The sequence below is a fragment of the Marmota marmota genome, unplaced genomic scaffold (assembly GCF_001458135.2).
Source record: "Marmota marmota marmota unplaced genomic scaffold, marMar, whole genome shotgun sequence".
NCBI lineage: Eukaryota > Metazoa > Chordata > Mammalia > Rodentia > Sciuridae > Marmota > Marmota marmota.
Window position 1 is genome coordinate 5,159,212 of NW_026000241.1, and position 18,099 is coordinate 5,177,310.

Sequence of the window (18,099 nt, forward strand, 5' to 3'; positions counted from 1 at the left end):
TCAGAAAGCGCACGGGCAGCTGAGGGTCACGGAGGGTCTGGGCGGCCTCTTGTCCAGGAGGCAGCTGCCCGGCGCACAGCCTGGCTCTGGGCCTCCTGTACCCAGGGCTCCGACGCTCACCTTGGCCTCCTGCTGTCTCTTATACANGGGGGGTCCCCGGGCAGAGGCCGGGGTGGCGGCCAGGGTCTGGGGGGCGGCCCTCCTCATCTGGCGGGCTTGGCAGGTACGACCCGGTGCTCCCACCAGGAACCCCGAGGCCGGCAGGGCCGGGGCGTTGGCTGTGGTGGCCCCTCACTGGGTCCGGAGCTGGTAATCTAGGAGACAAGAGGGAGGCGTCCACCCTCGGCTCCGTTCCCAGGGCCCCGCTCCCACCCGGGTCTGCCTGGTGACCCCTCGGCACCCCCAGGCAGGGCACGCTCACCTCCATTCTGGGTGATGTAGCGGACCCAGGGCAGCGTCCGCCTCGCCCGGCAGCAGGGACATGGTTTTGTTGCCGTTTTGTTGAAGATGTTGTTTATCGCTGTTCCCAGAGCTCGGCTTTGTGCGTTTCTTGCTGCTCCTGTGCCCGCCTCCTGCCTCAGGGCAGCTCTCCGGGGCGCCCTCACCTGCTCGCCACCGCCCGCGGCCCCCTCCCACGATGGCGATGACCTGCTGCCCTCAGCGGCTGCCTCTCAGGGGCCCTGGCCTGGACTCACAGCCTCCCTGGTGGCACCCACCGTCCCAGGGTCACCCAGACCTCATGGTGCCGTCCCTCAGCCAGATCAGTGTTTCCCCAAAGGGGAGGACGTCTGAGAGCGGCCCAGAGGGTGGGTGGTCACCAGCCCTGCCTGGCCCTGCCCTCCCACCGTGCTTGTCACAGCTGCATTAAATGTCACCATTGCAGCCCCCACCCGCCTTCTCTCGGATGCAGCAGGGTAGGTGCTGCTCCACGGCCACCTGGGCCCACCTGGCTGTCACTGACCTTTGGTGTGGCCCCATGAGGCCTACTGTCCCCTAGCACCTCCCCTCAGCCCCCAGCTGAGAAACAGGAACAGGTATTGTCAGGATGACACACCATGACACACCCCCTTCCCTGGACACTGGGCTGCCCCTGGGCCCGGGGCCACCAGGAGGCCCTCAGGCCGTTCTCTTCCCTTGAGGGATGCCTTCAGCCTCCAGGGGCCACAAGCTGCCCCGCCCTGTGGTGACGCCTTGGAGTGCAGTCCTCGTACCAGTGGCCAGCAGCCCCACCGCCCTCTGGACACCAAGTTCGGGGCCCACCCCGCTGCCAGAGCAGGAACCTCACCAAGCGCCAGGGGTGCCGAGGGGCACCGCAGGCTGAGGATCACGCCTGGTCTGTGGTGGGAAACGGGCCTGCGGCAGAGTCTTTTGTCCCCCCAGGCCCACAGCAGCCACCCTAGGGCCTCTCTGCAGAGGACCCTGCTCTCACCCACCGTGGGGGGCGGAACTGCAGCTTGGGCTCTTGCCAGCCGCACTCTGCAGAACCCTATGGCCCAGGAAATGGTGCCGGGCAGGTCAGGGCTCCAGTCTCCATTGACCTGACCCCCCCCCCCCCCCCCCCCCCCCCCCCCCCCCCCCCCCCCCCCNGTCACGCTCACCTCCATTCTGGGTGATGTGAGGGGATGGGGGCCGCCCTGTGGCTCAGCGGCAGAGCACTTGCCTGGCCCGTGCAGAGCCCTGGCTGCCAGCCCCCGCACTGTGCCCAAAAGAAAACAAGTCACTGTCCAAATGCAGAACTTCTGCACCTCGGAGAGCAGAGACAGAGCAGGCCCCAGCAGGGCAGCCCCTTAGGCAGAAAGCGGACGTCCCCAGAGGAGCCGCGCAAGTCAGGAGAGGAGAGTGCACAGGTGGGAGGAGGCGTCTCAAACTGGCAAGAGAAGAAGAAGCTAGAACTCCATGCCCCTGCCTAGAACTTCTCCCCATAAAAGACCCTTAAAGAGAAGGAGCGGTGAGACCGTGTCCAGCACTGAACAGCAGCCGTTGGTGACCGATGCTGTCCCAGTGACGTCAGAAGGCACGCGGAAGGGGGCAGGTGACTGCTGAGTGCCTTCCAGGGGCTCTGGGCTGATTGGGAGGAGGGGGAATTTTAAAGTGTAAAGAGGCTGCGTGTTCACTGTCGCCCCCAGACAGTGCTGGGAGAACAAACACGGGGTGTTCTGACACTTTCACAATAATAGGTGGTCCCCAGAGGCACCAAGTGGGCGCGGACGCCACGCAATGGGGTAGGGAGGCTCTCCCGGCACCAGCAAGGCCCAGGGCTTCGTCTCCAGCACCCCAAGGAAACAACAGCTACACTAATACTTTGGGATACCCTGTCCCCCACCATTAGAAGCCCAGAATAAGAAGCCCAGGTGTTGCGACTCACGACGGTGTAGGAGGGCCAGAGCTGCAAGGTAGGGGCTGTGCCACAGAGTTCAAAATCCAGCTGCATCGTCTATAGGACACCCCCTGAAAGCACTGACAGGAAGAGCATAAAGATGTTAAAAGATACCAAAAGAAATGCCTTTAGTTACATAAATATCAGACAGAATAGACTTTAAGTGGGGAGCAGTCAATGTCCCAGACCCCCCAAAAGGTCCCACAAAGCCCCAAGCATTACTTATTTTTCAGTAATGGGGAAAGGACCAGGGATGCTTTATTGCTGAGCTAAACACTCGGCCTTCTTGTATATTTTATTTTAAGACGGGATCTCATTAAATTGCTGAGGCTGGCCTTGAACTTTATTTTTTTTTGGTACTAGGGATTGAACCCAGGGGGCGCTTAACCACTGAGCCACATCCTTAGCCCTTTTTATATTTTATTTAGAGACAGAGTCTCACTGAGTTGCTTAGGGCCTTACTCAGTTGCTGAGGCAGACTTTGAACTCAGATCCTCCTGTGTCAGTGTCCCAAGCCATTGGGATTATAGGCAAGCACCACCGTGCCTGGCCTGGCCTTGAACCTTCAATCCTCCTGTCTCAGCCTCCCAAATTGCTGGGATTACAGGTGTGTAATCCCACCTTCTAATTATTATTATTAGAATCCACACTCTCTAGGGGATTCTCAACAGAAATGAGTTCAACAAAGAAAAAAATAAAAGTATTTCCTAATATAAGAGATTTTTAAAGCACACTTCTAAACTACCAGGTGATGAAGAGGAAAGTGTAGTGAAAATTCGAAAAACTGCTAAGGTTTGCACGTGTCTCCCCCAAAATTCAGGTGTTGGGCCTTAATGGCCATGTGATAGCCTTAGGAAGTTGTGCCTTACGCCAGGCTCTGGCACACCCCTGTGGTCCCAGCTACCTGAGAGGCCGAGGCCGGAGGATTGCAAATTCAAGTCCAAAATAAAAAAAACGGGGTGAGAATGTGGCTCCGTGGTAAATGCCTCTGAGTTCAATCCCCTGCTCTGGGAGGGGAGACAAAAGGAGGTTGGGCCTTTAGGAGTTCAGGTCCTGGGACTCCTCGCGCCACCATAAAGGGCTGGTGGAGGGAGTTCTGCCCCCTGCCCTCTGCCCTCCGCCATGTGAGACGCAGCAGGGAGGCCCGGTGGCACCGGGTGCCGCACCTGGATCTTAGATTTCTTAGCTTCCAGGACTGAGCAAAGTACACTTCTGTCCTGTGCCAGTCGCTAGTCAGTGGCGTTGCCACAGCAGCCCAGTCAGACTCCTGGGGGAAATACTCAGAGGGCGGGAGGTCCCTGAGGCAGCCGGGGAGAAGTGGGGCCATAGCCGGTTTTCAAAGGAAGCCAGGAGACAGCTGAGTGACTTTGGTACCGCCACCTACACCAGAAGGCACCTCAGAACGCGCTGCACGCGCCTGCCAGCCGGACTCCACCAGGGACAGTCCTGACCCCGGTGGAAGGAAAAGATGCGAGAAGAAGAAAAAGCAAAGGAGTGGACCCCGCAAACGGGCCTAAATGACGGTGTTCCCAGGAAGCGCAGCGGGATCAGGCTGCACCAGAGAGGGCCAGCAGGCGGACGTGACCCAGGCCCCAGCTGGTCTGGGAGGAGGGCTTCCAGGCGGCCTTTGCATCACTGTGACCAAAACACCCGACCAGGAAAACTCAGAGGAGGGAAAGTTCAGGGGTGGCTCAGGGGCCTGGGTTCCATCCCTGGCACCACATAAAGATAAAAACAAAATACAGGTATCGTGACCACCTACAACTAAAAAATTACTAAAAAAAGCGTTGACTTGGGGCTCATAGCCCCAGAGTCACCTCCACCGAGGGCCACTCCATGCTCTGGGCCCAGGGGGAGGCAGACGTCATGGCGGAAGGGACAGCGGAGGACAGCTGCCCCCTCGGGGCAGGGTCGGGAAGCAGAGAGGAGGGAGAGGCCCAAGGGAAGAACCACCCTCCAGGCACCCCCCAGTGAGCCGCCTCCTCCCCAGCCCCCCTGCCCCGGTTACCGCCCGTCGTCGGCTGCTCGCCCCAGGATGGACCCCCTGGGCCACGGATCAGGATCTGATCACCCCACCTCCGAGTACCCCGGTACCCCCATTCACAGGAGCTGTGACACGGGGCCTGACAGCCAAACGCTGACGGGAGGGAAAGGACTAGATCCCTGTGTTCAGTTAGGGTGCCCACTTAGCATCTTATGTCCCCAAGGCCCCTTGCTGAAGTCTTGGTCACCAGCTGTGGTGCTCCTGGGAGGTGGAAGGACCTTTAGGAAGTGGAGCCCAGTGGGGAAGGTGGTCACTTGGGCACCAGGCCCTCTCTCCCTCTTTCCTTCCTAGAGGCCGTGAGGGGAGTGGCCTCCTCCACCGTGGACTCCCAGCAGAGGCTCTGTGCTGCCGCGGGCCCAGGCAATGTGTCCAAGCAACCGCGGACTGAAACCAGGAGGCAGAACAGGCTCTTCCTCTTTATAAGGTCATCCTGTCGGGTGTTTCCTTGCAGGGATGGAGAGCTGGTCCACACTCCAGCATGCACTTGTGAGTCGGGGTGGGGGCCAGGGGCTGAACTCGGGCTGTACCACTGAGCTACACTCCCAGCCCTTTTTATTGTATTTTGAGACAGGGACTTGCTAATTGCCCAAGTGGCCTCAAATTTGTGATCCCCGGCCTCAGCCACCCATTGGCTAAGTATGCATTTAAACTTGTAAGGGAGTCACTAAAATGATCAAAGCAGAGCTGTGACTTCCAAAGGTTCAGAGGAAAACCATGATTGCTGTTTTTTTGATATTATTAATTGTAGGTAGACACATCTTTATTTTATTTATTATTTTTTATGTGGTGCTGAGGATGGAACCTAGTGCCTCACGCGTTAGGCAAGTGCGCTCCACTGAGCCACAACCCCAGCCCCCAATGATTGCTTTTCAGAAGTCACAAATAACATAAAAATACAGAGGTGACACAAAAAGAATAACATAGAAAGGTTTGAAAAATGAACTAAGGGGCGCTGGGGTTGGGGCTCAGCGGTAGAGCGCTCACCTAGTACATCCGAGGCCCTGGGTTCAATCCTCAGCACCACATAAAAATAAAATAAATAAAATAAAGACATTGTGTCCAACTACAACTAATAAATAAATATTTTTTAAAAAATTAACTAAGGGCTGGGGCTGGGGCTCAGCTGTGGAGCATTTGGGTTTGATCCTCAGCATCACATAAAAATAAAAAGGTAAAAAATATTATTAAAAAAAAGAAATAGAAGAAAAACAGAAATATAACAAACCTAAAAGCACAAAAAGAAGAAAATAATAGCCAAAATGAAGGGAATGGAAAACTAATCTTCAATAAGAATCATTAAAATCGTAAGTTGGTTATTTAGAAAAATGAATGAAATTGAAAAGCTTCTTGGGAGGGTGTTCAAAATGGAAAGAAGGTGGCAGTGATCTCAGCTGCTGAGGCAGGGGGATTGCAAGTGTGAGGTCAGCATCAGCAACTTAGCAAGACCCAGACTTAAAATAAAAAGGGCTGGAGATTTAGCTCAGATCTGAAAAAAGATCACTACCACTATAGATTTAAAGACATTAAAAGGCTGGGGTGTGACTCAGGGGTAGAGCATGTGTTTAGCATGCAAGAGGCCCTGGGTTCTATCCCCATTAAAATGATCCAAGCGAGGTCCTGGAAACCTTCAGGGACACTAGTCCACAGGGCAAAGACTCTACTGCCTTAGCTCCATACCCACCCACAGACGGTAGACACCAAACAACATGAAGAGCAAGGGAAAAATCGCCCCCAACAAACCAAGATTCTCCAATAACAGAATCCATCAGCGCCATAGTGGAAGGTATGTCAGAGAAGGAGTTCAGAACGTGCCTGGTTAAACTGACCTGCGAAGTGGAGGAGGTGTAAGGAGTGACATCAGAGAGGAAATACGGGAGGTGAAAGGTCACTTTAGTAAAGAAGCAGAGATTCTGAAATAAAGAAAAAAAAAGAAAACAAGCAGAAATCCTTGAGATGAAGGAAACAATAAGCCAAATAAAAAATTCAATAGAAAGCACCACCAACAGACTACATGACTTGCAGATAGAACCTCAGGCAATGAAGACAAAATACATCATCTTGAAAACAGAGTTTACCATGGAGAGATGTTAAAAAACCATGAACAGAAGTTCCAAGAATTATGGGATAACATGAAAACTTAAGATTTATTGGGGACTGGGAATAGCTCAGTTGGTAGAGTGCTTGCCTCGCATGCACAAGGCCCTGGATTCAATCCCCAGCACCACCAAAAAAAACAAAATTAAAATATTGGGCTGGGGGATGTGGCTCAAGCGGTAGCGCGCTCGCCTGGCATGCGTGCGGCCCGGGTTCGATCCTCAGCACCACATACAAACAAAGATGTTGTGTCCGCCGAGAACTAAAAAAAAAAAAAAGATAAATACTAAAATTCTCTCTCTCTCTCTTCAAAAAAAACAACTATTTAAAAAAAAAAAAGATTTATTGGGATAGATGAAGGAGCAGAGATACAGACCAAAGGAATGCACAATCTTTTCAGTGAAATGATGTCAGAAAATTTCCCAAATCTAAAGAATGAAATGGAAAATCAAATACAGGAAGCTTACGGGACCCCAAATGTGCAAAATTACAACAGCCCACACAAAGTCACATGATAATGGAAATGCCCAACCTGAAAATTAAGGATAGAATTCTAAAGGCTGCAAGAGAAAATTATCAGATCTGTACTGGTCCCCAGCTGATTTCCCAACCCAGATTCTCAAAGCTCGGAGGTCCCAGAGTAACAGACACCACGCTCTGAAAGGAAATGGTGCCAAGCAAGAATCCTATATCAGCAAAATTAAGCTTCAGGTTTGAAGATGAAATAAAACCTTCCATGATAAACAAAAATTAAAAAGAATTCACGGGCTGGGGATGTGGCTCAAGCAGTAGCGCGCTCGCCTGGCATGCGTGCAGCCCGGGTTTGATCCTCAGCACCACAAACAAAGATGTTGTGTCCGCCGAGAACTAGAAAATAAATATTGAAAAATTCTCTCTCTCTCTTCTCCCTCTCTCTCTCTCACACTCTCTCTTTAAAAAAAAAAAAAAAAAAAAGGGAATTCACAACCAGAAAGCCTGCATTTCAGAATATTCAACAAAATATTCCATGAAGATTAAATGAAAAAAAAAAAAGTGAAAACCAGTGAAGGGAGTCTCTACACTAATGGAATAGTCAATCAGAGGAGAAACTAATTTAAATTAAAACTAGAAGTAAGCAGCTATAGTTGTTGCTCAGTGGTAGAGAGCCTGCTTGGCATGTGTGAGGCACTGGGTTTAATCCTCAGCACCATGTAAAAATAAAAAAAAATAAAATAAAATACAGTATTGTGTCCATCTACAACTAAAAAAAAAAAAAAGAACCTTAAAATAAATTAATTAAAAACTAGAAATAAACCAAAACGACCAGGAACACAAATCATATCTCAATAATAACCTTGAATATAAATGTCCTAAACTCATCGATCAAAAGACATAGATAGACTGGCAGATTGGATTAAAACACAAGACCCAACAATAGCTGTCTCAACAGACTCATCTCATAGGCAAAGACATCCACAGGCTGAAGGTGAAAGGATGAGAAAAAATATGTCACTGACATCGACTGTGTAAACAAGCAGGGGTTTCTACCCTCATATCAGTTAGAGTGGACTTCAAGCCAAAGTTAATCAGAAGGGACAAAGAAGGACATTTCATACTGCATGAGGGAATCATACATCAAGGCTTTCAAAGATCTTCAAAGAACATTTATACCATGAAATAGAAAAAGAGGAACCCTTCCAAACTCATTCTATGAGGCTAATATCCCTCTGACCCTAAAATCAGACACAGACACATCAAGGAAAGAAACCTTAAGACAACATCCCTGATGAACACAGATGCAAAAATTCTCAATAAAATTCTGGCAAATCACATACAAAAATATATTAAAAAGAGAGTGCATTACAATCAAATGGGTTGGTTTTTAAGGTTGATTCAACATAAGGAAACCAATAAGTGTTATCCATCACATCAATAGACTTAAAAACAAGAATCGTATGATTATCTCAATAGATTTCAAAGAAAGCATTTGACAAAATACCCCCACCCCTTCATGTTCAAAACATGAGAAAAACTAGGGATAGTAGGAATATACCTCAACATTGTAAATGCTATCTGTGCTAAGCCCAAGGCCAACATCATTTTTTTTTAAGGTGGACACAGTATCTTTATTTTACATTTATGTGGTGCTGAAAATCGAATCCAGTGGCTCACGCATGCTAGGTGAGCGTGCTACCACTTGAGCCACATCCCCAGCCCCTCTTTATTTTTTAACATTTTTTTTTTTTTAGCTGTAGTTGGACACATACCTTTATTTTGTTTATTTATTTTTATGTGGTGCTGAGGATCAAACCCAGGGCCTTACACATGCTAGGTGAGCTCTCTACCACTGAGCCCCAGCCCCAGCCCCCAACATCATTCTAAATGGAGGAAAATATAAAGCATTTCCTCTAAGAACTGGAACAAGATAAGGATGCCCTCTTTCACCATTTTTATTCGATATCATCCTTGAAACTCTAGCCAGAGCAATTAGAAGAAAGAAATTAGAGGGATACAAATAGGAAAGTTTGCCAATGACATTATTCTATATTTAGAAGATTCAAAAAGATCTACCAAAAACATTCTAGAACTAATAAATGAATTCCACAAAGTAGCAGGATATAAAATTAACACCCATAAATCAAGTGTGTTCCTATACATCCACTGAAAGAGAAATTAGGAAAACTACCCCATTCACAATAGCCTCAAAGAAAAAATTTGAGATCTAACAACAACAAAAAAAAAGAAAGAAAGACCTCTACAGTGAAAACTATTGAAGAAGACCTTAGAAGATGGTAAGGTCTCCCATGCTCCTGGATAGGCAGAATTAACATTGTCAAAATGGCCGTACCGCCAAAAGCGTTATACAAATTTAATGCAATTCCTATTAAAAGCCTAATGACGTTCTTCATAGAAATAGAAAAACAATCATGAAATTCACTGGGAATAGTGAAAGCAATCCTCAAGAAGAGTAAAGCAGGAGGCATCACAATACCAGACCTTAAATTACACTACAGAGCTGCAGTAACAAAATCAGCATGGTATTGGCACCAAAATAGACATGCAGACATATGGTACAGAATAGAAGACACAGAGACAAACCTGCATAAACACAGTCATCTCATACTAGACAAAGGTGGCAAAAACACACAGTGGAGAAAAAAATAGCTTTTTCAACAATAGTGCCGGGAAAACTGGAAATCCATGTGTAGCAAAATGAAACTAAACCCCTATCTCACCCTGCACAAAAATCAACTCAAAGTAGATCAAAGACTTAGGCACTAGAACAGAGACCCTGCACCTAATAGAAGAAGAAGTAGGCCCATATCTCTGCCACTTTGGTTTAGGATCTGACTTCCTTAACAAGACTCCTAAAGTGCAAGAAGTAAAATCAAGAATCAATAAATGGGATGGGATCAAACTAAAAAGCTTCTTCACAGCAAAGGAAAGAATAACATGAAGATAGAGCCTAAAGAATGGGAAAAAATCTTTACTACATGCACCTCTGATAGAGCATTAACACCAAAAAACCAAATAACCCAATCAATAAATGGGCTAAGGAACTGAACAGACACTTCACAGAAGAAATACAATCCATCAACAAATACATGGGAAAGTGTCCAACATCTCTAGCAATTAAAGAAATGCAATCAAAACTGTACTAAGATTCCATCTTACTTCAGTCAGAATGGCAATCATCAAAAATACAACAATAAATGTTGGCCAGGATGTGGGGAAAAGGCACACTCATACATTGCTGGTGGGACTGCAAATTGGAGCAACCACTCTGGAAAGCAGTATGGAGATTCCTCAAAAAACTTGGAATGGAACCACCATCTGACCCAGCTATCCCACTCCTTGGTCTATATCCAAAGGACTTAAAACCAGCATACTACAGTGACGCAACCATATCTATGTTTGTAGCACCTCAATTTACAATAGTTAAACTATGGAACCAATCTAGCTGCTCTTCAACAGAGGAATGGATAAAGAAACTGTGGTATATATACACAATGGAATATTACTCAGCCTTAAAGAAGCATGAAATTATGGCATTTGCTGGTAACTGGATGGAACTGGAGAATACTATGCTAAGAAAAATAAGCGGATCTGAAAGAACCAAAGGCCGAATGCTTTCTCTGATATGCAGATGTTAATTCACAATAAGGGGAAGGGGAGAATAGAGGTACTTTGGATTAGACACAGGGGAGTGAAGGGAGGGGAGGGAGCCTGGGGGTAGGAATGATTACGTGACCTGTGTATCTCTACATCATGTACAACCAGACGAATGAGAAGTTGTATCCATTTATGTTTGATGTGTCAAAATGCATTCTACTGTCATAATAGCTACTTAGAACAAATTTTTAAAATCAGGCAGATCAAGTCAACCAAATGAAGTCGGAACTTCGATAGAGGGTGAAGCACATCTGGGCATATTTAGATCTGCTTAGGGTTCTGTGAGTGAGTCTGCAGTGGGACACAGCCGTCTCTACAGCACACACCGCGCTCCTCAGACTCAGGGCTGACTTTCTGCCTGTTCTGCTCTAATGATCCACCTGGTTATTTCTGAGACACTATCAAACCGACGGTCATGTGGCTTTAAAGTGGATTAATAGTGACCAATACAAATAGCCATTATCATTTTTAAAAAATTTAGTAGTTGAGGGCCTTTATTTTTATCTGTTTACTTATATGTGGTGTGAGGATGGAACCCAGGGCCTCACACGTGCCAGGTGGCGCTCTGCCACTGAGCCAGCCCTGGTCCTGGGTTTACTGGCCTCTGTCACACACACACTTTCTCTTCTCGGCCACTTACACATAAATAACTGATGCGGGGGCACATCTGGAGGGAACTGACCGGCACTGTGCCTTTCTTCCCTGTCCTTGTCACCCAGGGGAAATCTGACCTATGTACCCAGGCACCTTCCGCTGGCCCTCCCGCCAGATGCTGTGGGACGAGGGTGGACACAGACTGGGAAGGGCAGGCTGCAGCAGCTTAGTAACTGAACGGGGTCGCGGGCCGGGTGGCCTGGGCGGTCTGTGTGCTCTTGACGGTGTTCCGGGGGGACACTCTGGGGAGAGCTCCTGCCACCTGGAGAGAAGCCCTCAGGTGACCGTCTGCAGACGGGGGCAGCCCCCTGAGGCCTGGCCACGTCTCTGTTGTCGAGATTCTGTGGAATCTCCAGTCCCTTTTTTATTTTGAGACATGGTCTTGCTGAGTTGCTGAGGCTGGCCTTGAACTTGCAATCCTCCTGCCTCAGCCTCCTCAGTTGCTGGGAAGACAGGCTGAACCACGGAGTCTGGTCCAGTTCTATTTCTTGACCGAGTTGTGGCAATCGCTTCACGGTTGGCTGACCTGTAACTTAATGCTCTGCGCCTTACAGCAGGACGTCACCCCCCAAACTTTAACGCATTGAACGTGGGGACTGGGAGTGGCTCAGCGACAGGGTGACCGCCCAGGATGTGCCAGGCCCAGGGTTCCGTCCCCAGCACCTCAAACAAGACAGAGGAACAGAAGGCGGCGACTTCCCAGGGCCAACGGTCCCCCTCGTCAGGAGTGCCGACGGGCGGGGCGAGTACCGCGATGGTGTCCTGGCACCAGGAGGTGCAGGACAGGAGGCAGAGGCCGGTGGGCGTGACGATGGGTGCACTCTCCTTCCCTCCTGCCCCGGGTGGCACCTCGGTCCCGTCCACCCTTGAAGCGAGCTCAGAAGGACAGGTTCAAACCGCTCAGCGCCTCGAGGGCTGCACTTGGGAGACACCCGCGCCGGCCAGTGGGGAGACGGTCAGTGACATGGGGTGGCACCCCGCGCGCCCAGTGGTGTCTGCCGCACCCCACATCCTGTCCTGCAGGGCCACCCTGGGCACCCCGACGGCCTGTGTCCACAGGGTCCCTGGACAGGAAGGTGCCCACCAGGGGCCGGGCCCAGGCAGGGGCAGCAGCGGCCACAGAACCTCAAGCCCCTCCAACAGCCCAGCAGCCACGGCCACCCCCCAAGGCCAGAAGGGCCGCTGGTGCGGGGGCCATGGACGGGGAGGGGCAGCGGGAACCTTCCAGAATGACGGGCAGCTCTGCAGTCGGTCTGCACCCCCGGGGCTGCGGGCTCAGCCCTCGTCTGGGGCCTGCTCTTAGGCTGGGAGCACGAAGGCTCCAAAGCCCCAGCACCTCAGGAGGCGGGAGGCTGAGGCAGGAGGATTGAAAGTTGAAGGCCGCCTGGGCAGCTGAGCAAGGCTCCGACTCAAACAACAAAACAAAAAGGGTCAGGATGCTGCTCCTCAGGAAGGAGCCCCTGGATTCAGGCCCCAGTGCCAAGCAGACAAATGACAAGTAGATCACAGAAAGACACTGTCCCCATTACATATATAAAACTCAAAAGGATGCAAAACAAGACTAGTGTCCCCTGTGGCCATACAGGAGGGCCCCAAACCAGTGTTTTACGGCGGCCTAAGGCAGCCCAGGTCCTGTGCCTCCCTGCTCTCCAGCACAGCTTTGTCCCCAGAGGCCCCCCAGGTCTCCCCTCCCCTCCTGGCCCCCTCCCGGGGTCCTCTTGGTGTTAGGGCTCAATTCACATGTCACCGCCCTCCCACACACTCAGCCGCACCGCACAGCCGCCACTTGGTCCACTTTTGCCTGCGTCTTCCTAGAAGTTTCCCGGAGGTGACCTCCCTCCTGCCCTTGTCACTGCAGAGCGCGGGCTAGGACAGGGCTGGGGACAGGGCCGTGCAGACAGCCCACAGGGCCCCGCCAGTCCTGGCCACCAGGGGGCGCTCACAGGTAAGAAATGGCTGCTCGGGCGCCTGGGGGCAGGAAGGAGGCTGGGTCCCCAGACCCTGCTGGACCGTCTCCTGGGGATTCTCACTGACGCCTGATGGTGACAGATGGGGACACTGAGGCTCAGAAAGGTCACAGTTTGTAAAAGCCCCCCTGCTGCCCAGCTACAGGTGGTCCCTGCCGCCCACAGGGACACTTCACAGAGGTGCCGGGGACTGTGGCCGGGTGAAGCCTGGAGCCCGCCTGGACATCTCCTGACCAAGAAGCCCAGGTCACGGCCCGTCAGGGTCAACGACGCCCTGCTCCCGGGAACCCAGCTCAAGGCAGGCGGCCACCAGCCCCCGGGGTAAACTTGGGGAAACGGGCCAGAGGCTGACAGAGTGGCCTCCGTGCACCAGGACTCAGCAGGTGACCCCACACAGGTGCTGCCCCCTGGGGGGGGTTGGGGCACAGTGTGGGGAAAGCTGGCAGCTACCCCCACCCGCTTCCTTCAGCTCTTACCAGTGGGTGGAGGACGGGTCTATCCCTGGGCCAGACTCAGCAGAGAGCCCCAAATTCATAACAGAGCCCCTCACACAGGTGACATGTCCAGTGGCCTGGCCCTGGGAGTGGGCAGGGGATCCCCTGTGCAAAGCTGTGCTCCACATCCTTGCTGTGCAACCTTGAACAGGCTCCTTACCCTCTCTGGCCCCTTTTCATGCCCACATGGGGCTCTACATGCCAACTCGCTACAAGAGTCCAGAAGAAGAAAAGTCCCAGGTTGTTGTTGACCATGTGAGAACCCTTTAGTTGGAGTGAGAGACCAGGACAGATACCTAACCGCTTTAAAGTGACCGATGCTGTGGCATCGGGACATTCACAATTGTACAATCTCTATCCAGTTCCAGAACATTCCCATCAGCCCCAAAGAAACTCTATCCCCATGAGGGGTCACTCGCTGTACTTCTGTCCCCGTGGCTCTGCTCTGTCCGTGGACTTGCCTGTTCTGGGCAGTCCATGTAATGGGGTCACACACACGTGGCCTTTCATGTCTGGCTTCTTTCAGTTGGTGTCATGTTTTCCAGGTCCACTCACACTGTAGTCTGTTGGTGCTCTGTGCCTGTTCACGGCTGAGTAATACTCCACAGGTGGGAGGACACACTTTGCTTACCCATCTATTGTTGGGCCATTTGGGCTGTCTCCCCCTTCTGGCTATTGTGAGTAGTGCTGCCGTGAACTTGAGTGTGTAAATATTTGTTTGAACACCTGCTTTCAATTCTTTTGAGTGTGTACCCAGGAGTAGAATTGCAGAATCATGAGAACTGAACCTCTTTCTGAATTATCATGTGACAGGTTCTGAGTTTAATGGGGGGGAAAGTGTGGAAAAGGACAAGAATCCAGACTGGTGAATTTACTGATCTTCGCGGCCCTTTCCGCTCTCCGGCCAGCGGGCGCTGCCAGATACTAGAAATAACCACATTAAGTGGAAACTATGTTAAGCAAATTTTGGAGTGCACACTTGTCCATTGAGAAGAAAGGAAAATAGCAAGCAAATATGGCTGATTAGATCCATGAAGATGTAAATGTCAAGCTGGGCTCCTGTGTCACTGATGTGGGGCATATTTTCCTTTTTTCAACCCTGCAACAGTCTCTTTAAACTGTTTAAATGAGAATATCCTTGGCTCAGAGAGTTCTGCTTACCTGGCTCTTCACCTTACTCTTCTTGATCATGTTGGTGTTGATGAGAAGGCACCTTGGAACTCGTTCCTCATATTCATTCTGGATGTTTGACACTCTCCTCCTTGTCATGTTGATTGTGAAAATGGCTGGGCCATGTAAGTCTGGCTTTGACCCTCGACATGGATCACACAATATTAAAAAAAAAAAGCCTGGTACCTCATTGCGATGTTACTTAAATTAGCCTTCTGCCTGGCACTCTGTGCTAAACTGGAACAGTTTACTACCATGAATCTGTCTTATGTTTTCATTCCCTTATGGGCCTTACTGGCTGGGGCTTTAACAGAACTTGGAGATAATGTCTTTTTTGTGAGAGACTGACTTCTAAGTACATCATCTCATTTCTATTGCTGTTCAGCAACCTTTAAAGTGTTCTGAATCTTTGCAAACTTCAATACCAGAGAACTGAGGGAAAATACCAAATGTGATTTTGCACTGCTTCTATAAAACAGGATTGACGAATCACGGACTTCTAGTTAACCCAAAACTGAAGTATTCAGTATTTGAGTTGTTGATATCCTTATTATCCCTATGTAAATAAAGTTTGTTTTTGACCTCATTTTTCCAAATGACTCTTGAATAAACTGTACATACAGAGCTGGGGTTATAGCTCAGTGATAGAGCATTTGCCTAGCACATGTAAGGCACTGGGTTCAATCCTTAGCGCCACATAAAAATAAATAAAGGTATTGTGTCCATCTACAACTAAAAAAAAAAAGTAAATACAGATCTTTTAATCTGTATCTTTGGATAGAAATTTGTCATGGCTCTGATATGACCAAACTACATGGTATTTATGCCTTTAAATTATGGAAGAAAAAAGTTACTCAAGTGAATAGGGGTGACACTTCATGTTTCTATTCAAAAAGAATCTTGAGGGCTGGGGATGTGGCTCAAGCGGTAGCGCGCTCGCCTGGCACGCGTGCGGCCCGGGTTCGATCCTCAGCACCACATACAAACAAAGATGTTGTGTCCGCCGAAAACTAGAAAATAAATAAATTTAAAAAAGAATTGCAGAATCATAAGGGAAAGCTATATTTAACTCTGAGGAATTTCACTATTTTTTAAAATAAAGCTAAAATTCTGGCTCCTGGTCAAACCAGGAAAATAGTGCCTAGAAATTCCCAGCAAGTTCTTTGCAGTGAGCACGTCCTTCTGTATGACGTGACCCTTGTGCAGCAGCCTGTCCCTGCTGGACCCTCCCTGACCCCGCCCCCCCATCATGACCCAGCCAGCCCTGCCTGCCCCCCAAGCCCAGAGCAGGGTCCCCACTCACAGTTCCAATGCCACTGGTGTTTTGTGACCCAAGAGCTCCTGGGTCGTCGTTTTGTCTCTAGATTGGCTTTGTGCTGAGATGTAGCACAGCACAATGGGATTTTTGCTTGTTTGCAGGGCTGGGGATGGACCCGGGGCCAGCCCAGGACAGGCAAGGGCTCTACCACTGAGCCACGCCCCAGTCACAACACTCAGACCTTAGTGTGTGGCTGGACACAGTTCTCCCTCCGCACATGCTCAGATCAACACATAACCTCCTCCACCCTCCCCCATCAGACTCCCTGGTGCCGCCTCCGGGAGAACCACAAGCCCATCAGCTAATACCCTTGGTTAGTTTCACCCAAGACCTGCCAGTCCTTGAACTTCACAGAAGCAGAATCAACAGAGGACAGTTTGGATCTGCCTTCTGTTGCTCAACATGGCACTTTTATGATCCTTCTATGTGACTGTGTGCGTTGGTCCCCCATCCCGCTTTTTCTTCACTGCATGCTACTCCAGCATACAATGATGTGAAGTGTTTGCTCGGTTCTCCTGTTGATGGGCATCTGGGTGTGTCCAGGGCCATCAGGAGCAAAGATGCTCAGGATATGCCTGTCCAGGTCTTGTTGCAAGTGCTCGTAAATACCCAGAGCAGATGTCTGCTTGCCGGGGACGGGAGGTCTGAGCTCAGCCGCAACAGTTTTCCCAAACCTTTCACTTCCCACAGGTGAGAGGGAGCGTTCCGGTTGCTCCACGTGCCTGTCCACACTTTCTGAGATCAGTTTTTAATTCCAGTCTCGCTGGTGGAGCTGGGCTCAGGTACGCCCCAACCCCTCTGCAATCCAGACCCGGAGCCACAGCAGCCTCCCGGACTAGGAAGCCAGAGGGGCTCTGACGACGCCCACCTCTGCCTCTGCCCTCTTCCCTGGCTCTGGCCACATCTCCCTCGGCCTGTCACCGGCCCGTCTGCGGGCTTCATCTCCACGGTGGCAGCTGGACGCTCCCTGCTCTTTCTTCAGCCTGACCCTCCCGGTACCTCCTGATTCCTGGCCAGTGTAGGGTCCGGGGGTCCCTGGACCTTGGCAGCTTCCCCACCCCCTGCTCCTCCCAACCCAGGGGCTCAGGAGGCTCCCCCTACTTTAGGGACCACAGCGCGGCAGGAAGGGAGGCTCACCTGGGCCACGTTAGCCCTGAAGGCCTCCAGCCCCTCCGGCCTCCCCTCCGCCCCACACCATCAGCGTCACTGTGCCCGAGGGATCCAGGTCCCCGCAGCCCCTCTCGGCCGGGGTCCCTTGGACCCACTCGCGTCCAAGAGATGCTTCCGCCACAAGCGCAGCCTGCAGCCTCCAGACCCCAGGCCCCAGGCCCAGCGCACTGCGTGCCCGACCAGCCGGTGCCTCGGCCTCCCCAGCCTCTTCTCCTTCATTCTCTGGGGCATTTATCGAGCGCCTGCTGTGCGCCAGGCCCTGTTCGCAGTACAGGATGCAACTGCCCTTCACGGTAAAGCTGCAGCTCTGGGGAGCTGCGAGGTGGGGGGACAGGTGACATCAAGAGCCACCACGTGGCACGCGGGATTGCATGGTGGCTGGGAGAACCCCGCTGCTTTAGTCAGCTTTTCCTCTGCTATGACATAGGGACCCACCCGCCAGAGCAACTGTAGACGAGGGAAAGTTTGGGAGGGGCTCACGGTTTCAGAGGGCGACTCAGTCCACAGAAGGCCGGCTCCCTCCTGGGGTGACGCAGGACCTCAGGGCAGAGTGAAGTGGCTTGTGGTGACCTGGAGGCAGGGAGGCTCCATGAACCAGACCCAAAATATGTACCCAAGCCACGCCCCCAGCCCCTCCAGCCACACCCCTGCCCTCCCCA

General features: G+C 51.1%; 1 pseudogene; it reads left to right on the forward strand.

The window, feature by feature from the left end:
- Positions 1-13,719: 13,719 nt before the first annotated feature.
- Positions 13,720-15,531, forward strand: LOC107145589 (annotated as a pseudogene).
- The last annotated feature ends 2,568 nt before the right edge of the window (positions 15,532-18,099 follow it).